The sequence below is a fragment of the Sitophilus oryzae genome, unplaced genomic scaffold (genome assembly GCF_002938485.1).
Source record: "Sitophilus oryzae breed Bouriz unplaced genomic scaffold, Soryzae_2.0 scaffold_1447_pilon_pilon, whole genome shotgun sequence".
Classification (NCBI taxonomy): domain Eukaryota; kingdom Metazoa; phylum Arthropoda; class Insecta; order Coleoptera; family Curculionidae; genus Sitophilus; species Sitophilus oryzae.
In genome coordinates, this window is record NW_022146112.1 from 622,074 (window position 1) to 632,386 (window position 10,313).

At 32.1% G+C, this 10,313-nt stretch overlaps 1 protein-coding gene across 1 annotated transcript in view; it reads right to left on the reverse strand.

The window, feature by feature from the left end:
- The window catches only part of LOC115877355 (protein dachsous), a 569,521-nt gene extending 559,704 nt beyond the window's left edge, over positions 1 to 9,817 (reverse strand). The window contains exon 1 of the mRNA XM_030893496.1: positions 9,566 to 9,817. The gene's annotated coding sequence lies outside the window, so the exon portion shown is untranslated. The remainder of the gene's footprint in view (positions 1 to 9,565) is intronic.
- Between the last annotated feature and the right edge of the window lie 496 nt (positions 9,818 to 10,313).

Here is a 10,313-nt window from a genome sequence, read left to right on the forward strand (position 1 = left end):
GCGAGTTTCGTTAAAAATGTTTTTGTTTATTTAGTCGCGTTGCATGTAACATTTTAACGCACTGAACTACCAATAATTTTTATATAACCTTAGTAGATATATTATTATATGACCAGAACGACCATAAAAGTGCATCCAAATTATTTTATGAAAAGGATAGATTATGAAAGGGATAGATAGGCAAAATCTTTCCATTTTTTTCCTTTCTTATATTCTTGATATACAATTATTGTATGATCTTATATAAACATACCTAATGTGACAATAGAATCACTTTTAAGATTTCAATTTTTGTATTGTTGCGCATCGTTTGAATTTTGCTTGATAAGCACGGCTGACTCTATATCATCATCTTCAGTATCAGTTTCAGCTTTATTTTACAGTTAGTTACGGTGATGCTTAACTTCTACTTATTTTTCATTTCAGTTGCGCTGATCTGTATCGATATTATGCGGCTTGATGCCATTTTATTCCAGCTTAATGTTGTAGTCTCTACCTTAGATTAGGTGGTCTCCCTGCTATATTTCCGCCTCTACGTAATTTATATCATCCATCTCATTGCCCTTTCAGAAACTTAACTCTGTATATCACATGTGTTAATTGGATCTCCTTTTGAAACAAAAGATAGATATTCCTAGTATATATCGCTCGAAAGACCTTTGTGTTTGGAGTTGACTTTGACTTGGAGTTTGCTTATGAATTCTTGTTTAAATGTTTACTACTTACTTGTTACATTAACTAGAACTAATCTCTGTAAAACTGTCTCAGATACTGGCTCTTATCAATATCCTGAGATTGCATGATGAGTTATAAGTGAAGAAGAAAGATCGCAGTGATCAACTTTCCCCCTCCTATATGATCTACGACCTACATTAACTACGGCTTATTTTCTATAAAATAAGGAGTATTTTTGTAAGTTTTAGTTTTCATTTGCTTCACAGAGAACGAAAAAGTGAGCAGAGTTCATTCGGAATATGAATTTTAAAATATTTTCATATCGCAATTTATTTCGTATCATCCGAACTTAAAGTCTCATTTTCGTAAGGTGCATTAGAATGTAGAATGTTTAGGAGAGGAGTTAATCACCGCGACCTTGTGTGTTCCCCTTTCTTGAGTTATAACTCGTCATACAGTATCAGGGCTTTAACAAAAGCCAGTATCTCAGACGGCTCCACAGAGGCCAGCTCTCCATCCTCGACATCAACCGTACCAAAATTCATTGCACGACATGCATTCGACATTGTTTCACAGCTTCAGCCTAATGAAGTGTTCGTTGAGGAGACAGTGTCCTGTTAGAAACCGCGTGACAATCTAAGATGCATTAAGTCAATTCTGGTTCGACTCTAACTTCTTAGCATTTTTGCCGTAGGTGTGTACTATTTAGCTTGTCTTTTGTCTAGGACTTAATATCCCAAGATCTATCTCTATGATGTTATTATTCCAATTACATATTTATTGATACTGGTACACCAGCATGAGTCTCTATATCCTGACTAGAGACTTGAAATACTTTAAACATATTCTCAAAGTCAAAAGTCTATTATATGAGTGATGAAATATTCTATCTGTTGGATTTCCCTATATATATATATATATATATATATATATAATTATTAAACATGAATGTAATTTTCATATTTTACAGGTATTGAAAATTATAATCGTCATTTTTTTGTACTTGTTGTTTACTGTTGGAGGCTGGAACCTTTGGTCAGTTTTAATCATCTACTGATGATGCTAACATGGTTAGCGAGACGCGGGATCAGTGTTAAAAATAAAGTAATTTGATGTATTCTTGTGAATTAGGGTTTTTTTGCACCTGTTTCTTGTTAAGATTTATCTATCTTTAATTTTATTGTTTTAATAAATGATAAAACATGAGTTAACAAAGAAGGCAATAGTTACTTTTTACTTAAAATAGCTTTGAACAAATTCTGATTTGAACAAAAAAGTTTTTTAACAAAATAATAAGTGTTTTGGTTTGGGTATAAAAAAAAGTATAACAATTAATGAAACATACATTGGAGTATCGTCTAAAGCATCTGTATTAAAGACCATATCAGTTTAAGAGGATATTTTTATTTTACCCGTGTGTTAGATATATTTTTAAATTGATTTTCGTTATTTTGGACATAATGCTATAATTGATATGTAACAGAATAATGAATCAAAATACTTAATATCATCAAGTACATAAGCATATACAATAAGATCATAGTACGGAAAATATCACTATAACTACATTTCCATCACGGGTAACATTTTAACTGTCAAATTTATTAATTTTTAAACCCTAATGTGGTTCTAGGTAGGGAACTATGTAGTATGTAGAGAATAATATATTGTTATTAACGATTAATAAAATAATATTCGTTTAAACTAAAACAATTATTGTTATATACCAAATAACTTTATTACTGATATCATATTCATATATGCTTATGAATATTAATGACACAGATGTTCTTAAATGCACTTCCACTTCACACAAGGGCACTGACATTATAAGATAGTGAAATTTTATATTCTTGACAAATAAAGGTTTGGTTCTCATTGAATTTTATATGAGTGGTAATTATTTTATTATTTATTGCCTATTTGGTTCGCCACTAAGTGAGAAATTAAAAATATAACACAGATTTTTTTTGTAAAATATTAAGAAAAAAATAAAAAATATATATAGAAAAGATATTTTAATTGACTAAATCTATTTCCGGGACGCTTTAGAGTTCTTTAACACAGACGGAATATTACAGCGTTGATAATAGACTGACATTACATAAAAACAAACTTCAAATTGGGAATTATTTTACATATTGAAAGTTATCTAATGGGCAAGACCAAAAAAACCTTTAAAGTGTCTGTCTATACTATACACATACTAAATATTTTTCTTCTTACTAATTTTTACTTCTTACTAAGATTCATGTTGTATGGTATATCAGTTTTTGAAAAATCACAAAAGCGATAGCTATACATTACTAACATCTACAAATGAATGGGCAATACATTTATTTATTATTATGCTGGTTTTTGACTGGTGCTTCATTATTGTCTGTGCGGTTTTAATATAAAAATAGATGCAATCTTTCTTAAATTGCTCAAAATCGGCTGGTCCAAAATGCTTCAAATTTGGCATGTGTATTTACCATACATAAACCTTTAACAAATCTATTTACGACTTCGCTGTAAAATCATTATGGAAACCAATATTTGGACAGTTCAAAATTTGCATGGCACGACAATGCATCAACCGGTATAATAAAATAAGCCCCTAACAAAAGGCTGTGAAGAAGAGCATATTGTACCGTTACAACTGTATATTTATATACCTACCTATTTTATCAAGTATCGTACAACTCCTTACAGTAATTATGAGAAATAATTATTGTATTTTTTGTGTTCAAAGCAATCAACCGATTAATTAAAATAGTTCCCAGAAAGAAGCAATTACTCATCCGGCTGCTTCCATCCTTTGACTTTATGATAAATATGTATCATCATACGTACATTCAATTCCGCAAAAACTTATTTCATTAGGCAATATTCGACCGCTTTAAACCATAACTGTAGTTTTTCTATTGTAAAGGAACTGGCTGATCAAACTTAGACAGATTATAATGATTCAAGGATATAAACCCAATCTCTCAATAAGTTTTTGTATTAAAGTAATCCTTCTATTATTCTCCTATTATTTAGCTAGAAATTAGATTTATTAAACTTATGAGTTAGTTTTAAAATTTAAAACATAATTAATAGGTTTAAAAAATCAAGATAATTATTATATATTCTGTTTTGCTTGTTGTTCAATTTCTTAGGAAGTATGTTACTTAATTTACCCAATTAACTTTCATCTGACGCCTTTTTGCGATAGATTGTTGCTATACAGAATTATTTATCTTAGCTCATCCTTCAATATTATATCATCAACTTCAGCTTTTTCAACCATGTCGAATTGTGGTCTATTACGCGGGCCCAAGTTATCCTTTCTAATTTCATAATATCATGGTCCCATCTCTGATTCGCTCTTCTTCTAGGTCTCTTAACTCCTCGTGGGTACCAAGCTGTAATTTTTGTGGTCCATCTGTTTCCGTTCTTCTTGCCAGGTGTCCTGCCCATTACCATTTGAAGGATTTGACTCTGGATAACATCTAGTACCTGATTCTGTCGTCGTATCCACTCTATTCTTTTACGGTCATTCTTGGCTATTCCCAGTATATTTCGTTCCAATGAGCGTTATGCGACCTGCAATTTTCTTATGATGTCTCTTTTAAATGTCCAGGTTTCGTATGCATAGGTCATGACTAGTAGTACACATTGGTCGAATATTTTCTTCTTTAGAGTGGCATTCTGGATCTGATTGTGTTTCTTCCATAAGTACTAGATGCTAACTTAACTATTCTGTTGATTTCTGGTAGTAGGGATCCCGAACTGTGTATTAGTTTTCCCAAATATAATATATATTCTTCTACTATTTCCAGTGTTATGTTATTTATTAGAATGTCTTTTCTTTCCACTGGTGCGTTGAGCAATACTTTAGTTTTTGTTAAATTCATTTTGAGAAACACTCTATTGCTGACTGTATTTAGTTCATTAATTTGTGCTGTTCAGGACTATTGGCAATTAGGACTATGTCATCAGCGAATCTTAGATGGTTAAGATATCAGTCCAGTTGACGGAAGATTTCTTCTACGGTTGCGCTGTAAAAAGCTTTGGGGATATCGCGTCTCCCTGCCGTACTTCTTTGCCCGTTGGGTTTGGTTAGTATATATTTTTGTATATTTATACATTTTTACTATTTTATAAAAACACTAAATATAAAAATTGAATTGTTTCCGTTAAGTAAATATTACAACTAACGGTCAGTACATATGACAGAAACATTGTGAAAAATTTTAAAAGTAATGACAATGTCAGTCATAATTCATAATCGAGGTCATAATTCATATATTTAAACAAACTGAACATTGGTGTCTATTAGTGCTTAATCAAGTGATTTTGTACATATTCTGATTTAATTGACTCGGATACAGTACCTACTAACACTACTTAGAATGTTTAAATAGACCACTCAAAAATAACCGTGTCACTCAATTAATTCCAATTAGAAGAGATACGTACCAAAATGATAATCAATCGATTTATCGTTACAAACGATTATTGAAAAATAAAAACAGAGAACCTCCATTAGGTTGTTTGAAATTCAACTGCACGCATTAGTATAATCAAAATTTAAGACATTAAATCTTTATCGGACATAAAAAAATCTTCTTCGGAAAGTAGCGATTCAGAAGTGTCCTGCCTCCTGAATAAAAAGTGCCGATTAAAAAATATCTCATAAAAAGTATTATCACGTATTTTAACCTACACCTGGCGTCCGATGTATAAATAATTGAGATTTTAAGGTTTGACCATAATACCGACCTCCGAAATAAGAAAGACTAAGTAGAAAGATTACAGTGAAAAAAAAAAGAAAAACCTAACGGTACAAAATGTATTCTAAAATAGGCTTAAACTGGGTTATCTCGGCGAGAATATCTTCTTATACGAGGTACGCAGATGGAAATAAGTAACTACAAATAGACACGCAACTATTTGAAGTGTATCCCGTTAAACAATCTCTAGCTGCCGTATTATGGAACTGATTTATAATAATGTTACTTAAAATTCCATGTTAAAAACAGAAATTACCAATGACAAATATCAATATAAAACAAAGATGATAAGCAATATTTTTATTAAAATTTTAAAAATTAATTGTTAAATTTCGTGTTTTGAATACAAGAATAAAAATTTTGACATTCTTAGCAGTAAAAAAAGACCCTAAAATTCTAAGAAGTTGGGTTTTTGTCGAAAATTTTAACAAAATTTTATTAACAAGATGAGATATTTTTCACACAAAATAACCCTTTTCACTATTCGACTTTGACCCTTCCTACCCCCGACCTTCTTTGACCCTACTTTCGAGCCTACCTTCGACCTATGTACTTCAGTCTGTTTCGCGAGTAGTGTAGTGACAGCAATAGTAGAATTTAAACGTGTAGCATCGTTATGATTAAAAAAATATTTCTCAAATTTTATTAATTTAAATTGTCTTTTCTTAACATAGAAAAAGTAGTGTACCAATATAATAGATATAGTATACAGGGTGCTACAAATTCGAGGTACGAGCATTGGTATCTCGGAAACCGTAATAGATACGAAGATGGTTAAATTTGGTTAAATTGGGCCAAAGTTGTGCCTTGAGATGTTCACCTTTTTAGAAAATCAAAAAACTAATTGCACATTCTCATAATCACTTTATTAGGGATGTCTGATAGTACTTTAAGATTTTCAAATTAGCTGATAATTGGTGAGATACAGAGGTCAACTTTTTTTATTTCAGATTTTGAAAGAACTCGGTCTCCTGAGTACAATGGTATGCTACACTTAATACTTTTTTTTTTGTTTTGGGTACCTTAACAACATCAAAACTACTTAATTATTATTTTAAATAATTTCAAGTACGATTCTGGTTTTTTAAATTATTTAATCTAATTATATTCATCGTAACAATATTGATTAGAGCCAATTAACATTGAATAAGGAAAATGGAACCATTTGAAATATTCAAATAAATAATATCCAAGTCAGCAATTTAAAGATATTATTTTTAACTTGTTTTATTGTGAATTTGAAATCTCAGTGTACGATCTAATAATATTCATAATATTAATCGTAGTTATTATAAATAAATCAACTTCTACAAACTAGTTTCTAATGTTCTACATGTTCGAAAGGGTTACCACCCTCCCTAATGCACAAATTTATTTTTTGTTCAATCTTATTTATAGCTCTTTGAACATAACTTCTTGTTATAGTTCCGAATGCATTTGTAGTCTTTATTGTAAATGTTGAAATGTATTGATTTCACTTTTATAAATGACGCCAAGTAATGCCCCTTTAGTTATTGCATTTCATTTTCCGTATTCAATGTTTTACCCTACATCATTGTAAAGTTTGAAAGCTTTTCAATATTGTAACGATAAATAGATTAAATCTTTAAAAAAACAGAGCCGGACTTGAAATTAGCTTAAATAAATTATGTTCAAATGTCCAAAACAAAAAAAAATATTAAGTGTGGCATATCATTGTACTCAGGAGACCGAGTTCTTTCATAATCTGAAATAAAAAATGTAGGTTCGTATTTAAAAAAATTAAGTTGGCCTCTGTATCTCACAAACTATCAGCTAATTTGAAAATTTAAAAATACTATCAGATAGCCCTAATAAAGTGGCAGTGAGAATGTGCAATCAGTTTTTTGATTTCCTAAAAAGTAACGCCAGGAATAAATAAAATTGATTTTCAAAAAAATCCGTTTTTTCCAAAAAAATCAGCAATCCTCGAAATTTTTAAATCTTTTTTGATGGCATCTTGGTGAACATCTGAAGGCGCAACTTTGCCCCAATTTAACCATGTTCGTATCTATTATGGTTACCGAGATACCCATGCTCGTACCTCGAATTTGTAGCACCCTGGATATAATGTTTAAGTGCCAAAATCATTATTTCGAGATAAACATTTTTTGTTTAGCTTAGGACATTTTACAAAAATAAAACAAGACTAACTGATTATTTGGCACTCATTTGTTTATTACACTTTTCAACTAACATTTTACTTATCATTTCTGCAACAAATGGATAAAATGCACTTTAATAGAAACGTATTGAACCATAAGCATAATTATCATGATGACAATGCCATAAAGATATAAATATAGCAACATCAATTTAAGCATATTAAATAACTGTGTAATAAAGTAATGCACAACGAACTAGTGGAGAGAAGGGGCATTCTAGTGAATAACACAACACAAGAATATATTGGGACAACTAATACAGAGCTCGGGATCTCTATTACCAGAAATCAACAGAAGAATTAAGTTAGCATGGAGTACTTCTGGAAGAAACTCAATCATATTCAAATTTAGAATGCCACTCTATCTAAAGAAGAAAACATTCGATCAATGTGTCACCAGTCATGACCTATGCATGCGAAACCTGGACACTTCAAACGAACATCATAAGGAAACTACAGGTCGCACAACACTCAATAGAACGAAGTATGCTGGGAATAACGAAGAAAGACCGCAAAAGAATAGAGTGGATACGACAAAAGAACCAGGTAATAGATGTCATCCACAGAGTCAAATCCCTCAGATGGCAATGGGCAGGATACCTGGCAAGAAGAACAGACAACATATGGACCACAAAAATTACAGCATGGTACCCACAAGGAATCAAGGGACCTACAGGAAGACCGAACCTGAGATGGGACCATGATATAAGGAAATTAGCAGGGATAACTTGGGCCCGCATAGCCAACAATAGACAACAATGGGCCCAACTACAAAGGGAGTATGTGACTACAAATTTAATAAATCATCATCATTACATTTATCAACATCAATCATATACATTACTCAAAAAACTATATGTATAATCAACTGACTAAACTAGAAAATAGAAAAAAAAATCCAAACATCATAACATATTAAATACCTTTAATATAAAGCAATTATTACTTATAGCCCAGGTAGTATTTTTGATATAGGTTATATAGACTAATAAAAACAATAACAAACTGCAAGAAAAATAAAAATCCAAATATAATCCTAGGAACAACAATTCAATTTTAATATTACAAAGAAAAAGAAGAGCGATCTTTAAGAGATTATTAAACATATTAGGCATTCTAAAAACTTTTTTCCAGAAGTGAAAAAAAAAGTTTGAATCGAGATTTATAATGTCAATGTTTATTTATTCACGAGTATATTCATTAAATTATGATGCTAAAGATTTAAGTTCCATTCAAGATAGAAATAGAGTTTATTTGAAAAAATGAAGATGATATAGAAATTATTTTGGAAATAAAACAATTATAAAGAAACGATAAAATAAAATATATATAAAACGAAAGACCGTAGAAAAAGTAATTGGAATCTATATAAAATATTGATTGATTGGCTGATTACCAATAACACTTTAATGATAAGATTCTATAAATCTTGTATGAAAACATTAAAAATACAAAAAATAAACTTCACAAGAATAATATACTTAGATGAACAGATTATTGTATTTATAAAACTTAGAAAACAACTAATTAGTCAAGAAGACAGTAGTAGTTGGTGTAGTTTTTAAAGACTATCTATTTTGATGGAATGAAACAGTATATTCATAAAAATGTAAAAAAGTCGTGTTATGTACTTCTATAATGATTATTAATAAAAAAATTTGATTAATTCCTTTAAAAATAGCAAGAGACTCTGGTGCGAAAACAGTAAAGGTCCAGAAAATAACTCTTGTGAAAAGCCGCGACCAGAAAACAAAAAAGAGAATTCTTCAAAGAGGAAAGCATCAAAATCTAATTAGACGAATGCTGGCAACACATGCCCCCGGGCAGGCATCCCAGCAATGTTGTCCGTTTAAACAGACGGGTGTCAAAACAACACCAGCTTTTTTACGAACTTCGTAGAACTATTTCAAATTATCACTTGTATGACACCGCAGCTTCCTCGTCGTACCTGCGGGGAGAGAGACTGTTGGGCTACCATTCCGTTTCGTGCCCGCTAATATTCCAACACTGGGAGGCAAAAACTTCACTGAAATCCCATCGAGGGCACAAACACAGATTGCTCGGAACAAGGTGGTACCGCGGAACAACACGCGTCGACGAAAAACCAAACGAAATATGTTCGAACGGTGGTTTAGGGGTTAGGAAGAGCACCAACACCACAAGAAGTAAACTAAAGTGACCGAGCGGCGCGGCGAGTATCTGTTCCTCGAGTTCTTAAGATGGACTAAACGAGATGGAGCCGCGAGAGTGCTGCCCCCTCCCGCATTCCTTTGCGCCCCTCTGCCCCCACCTGTCTCGCTCTTGTGAACCGGCGGCGGCGGCCGCGTTCAGCACACAGGTATACGGCGGTCGGCCGGCCGCGGCCGGTCGAACTGCTAGCCAGCGCGGCAAGTTTGAAAAGACGGCCGCTCATTGTTTGGCCTACAGAAACAGACCATTGTCTTGTCTATTCGCGGGCTATTTCGCTGATGAGTGCCCACTGAAATACGCGCGCGAATATTCATAAGCATTTAAGGGTTTCATGCGGTCGCATTGTCCCAAAATAAATTGTCGGGCCAAAGACAACTGGAGACATTAACAGAGCGTTAGACAAGAAACCCCGCCTACTGTAATTAAACTCTCAATTATAAAGTTCGTCTACTGGATCTGTCTCCATGAAAGGAATTTCAATTAATTACACTAAAAACAGTATACAG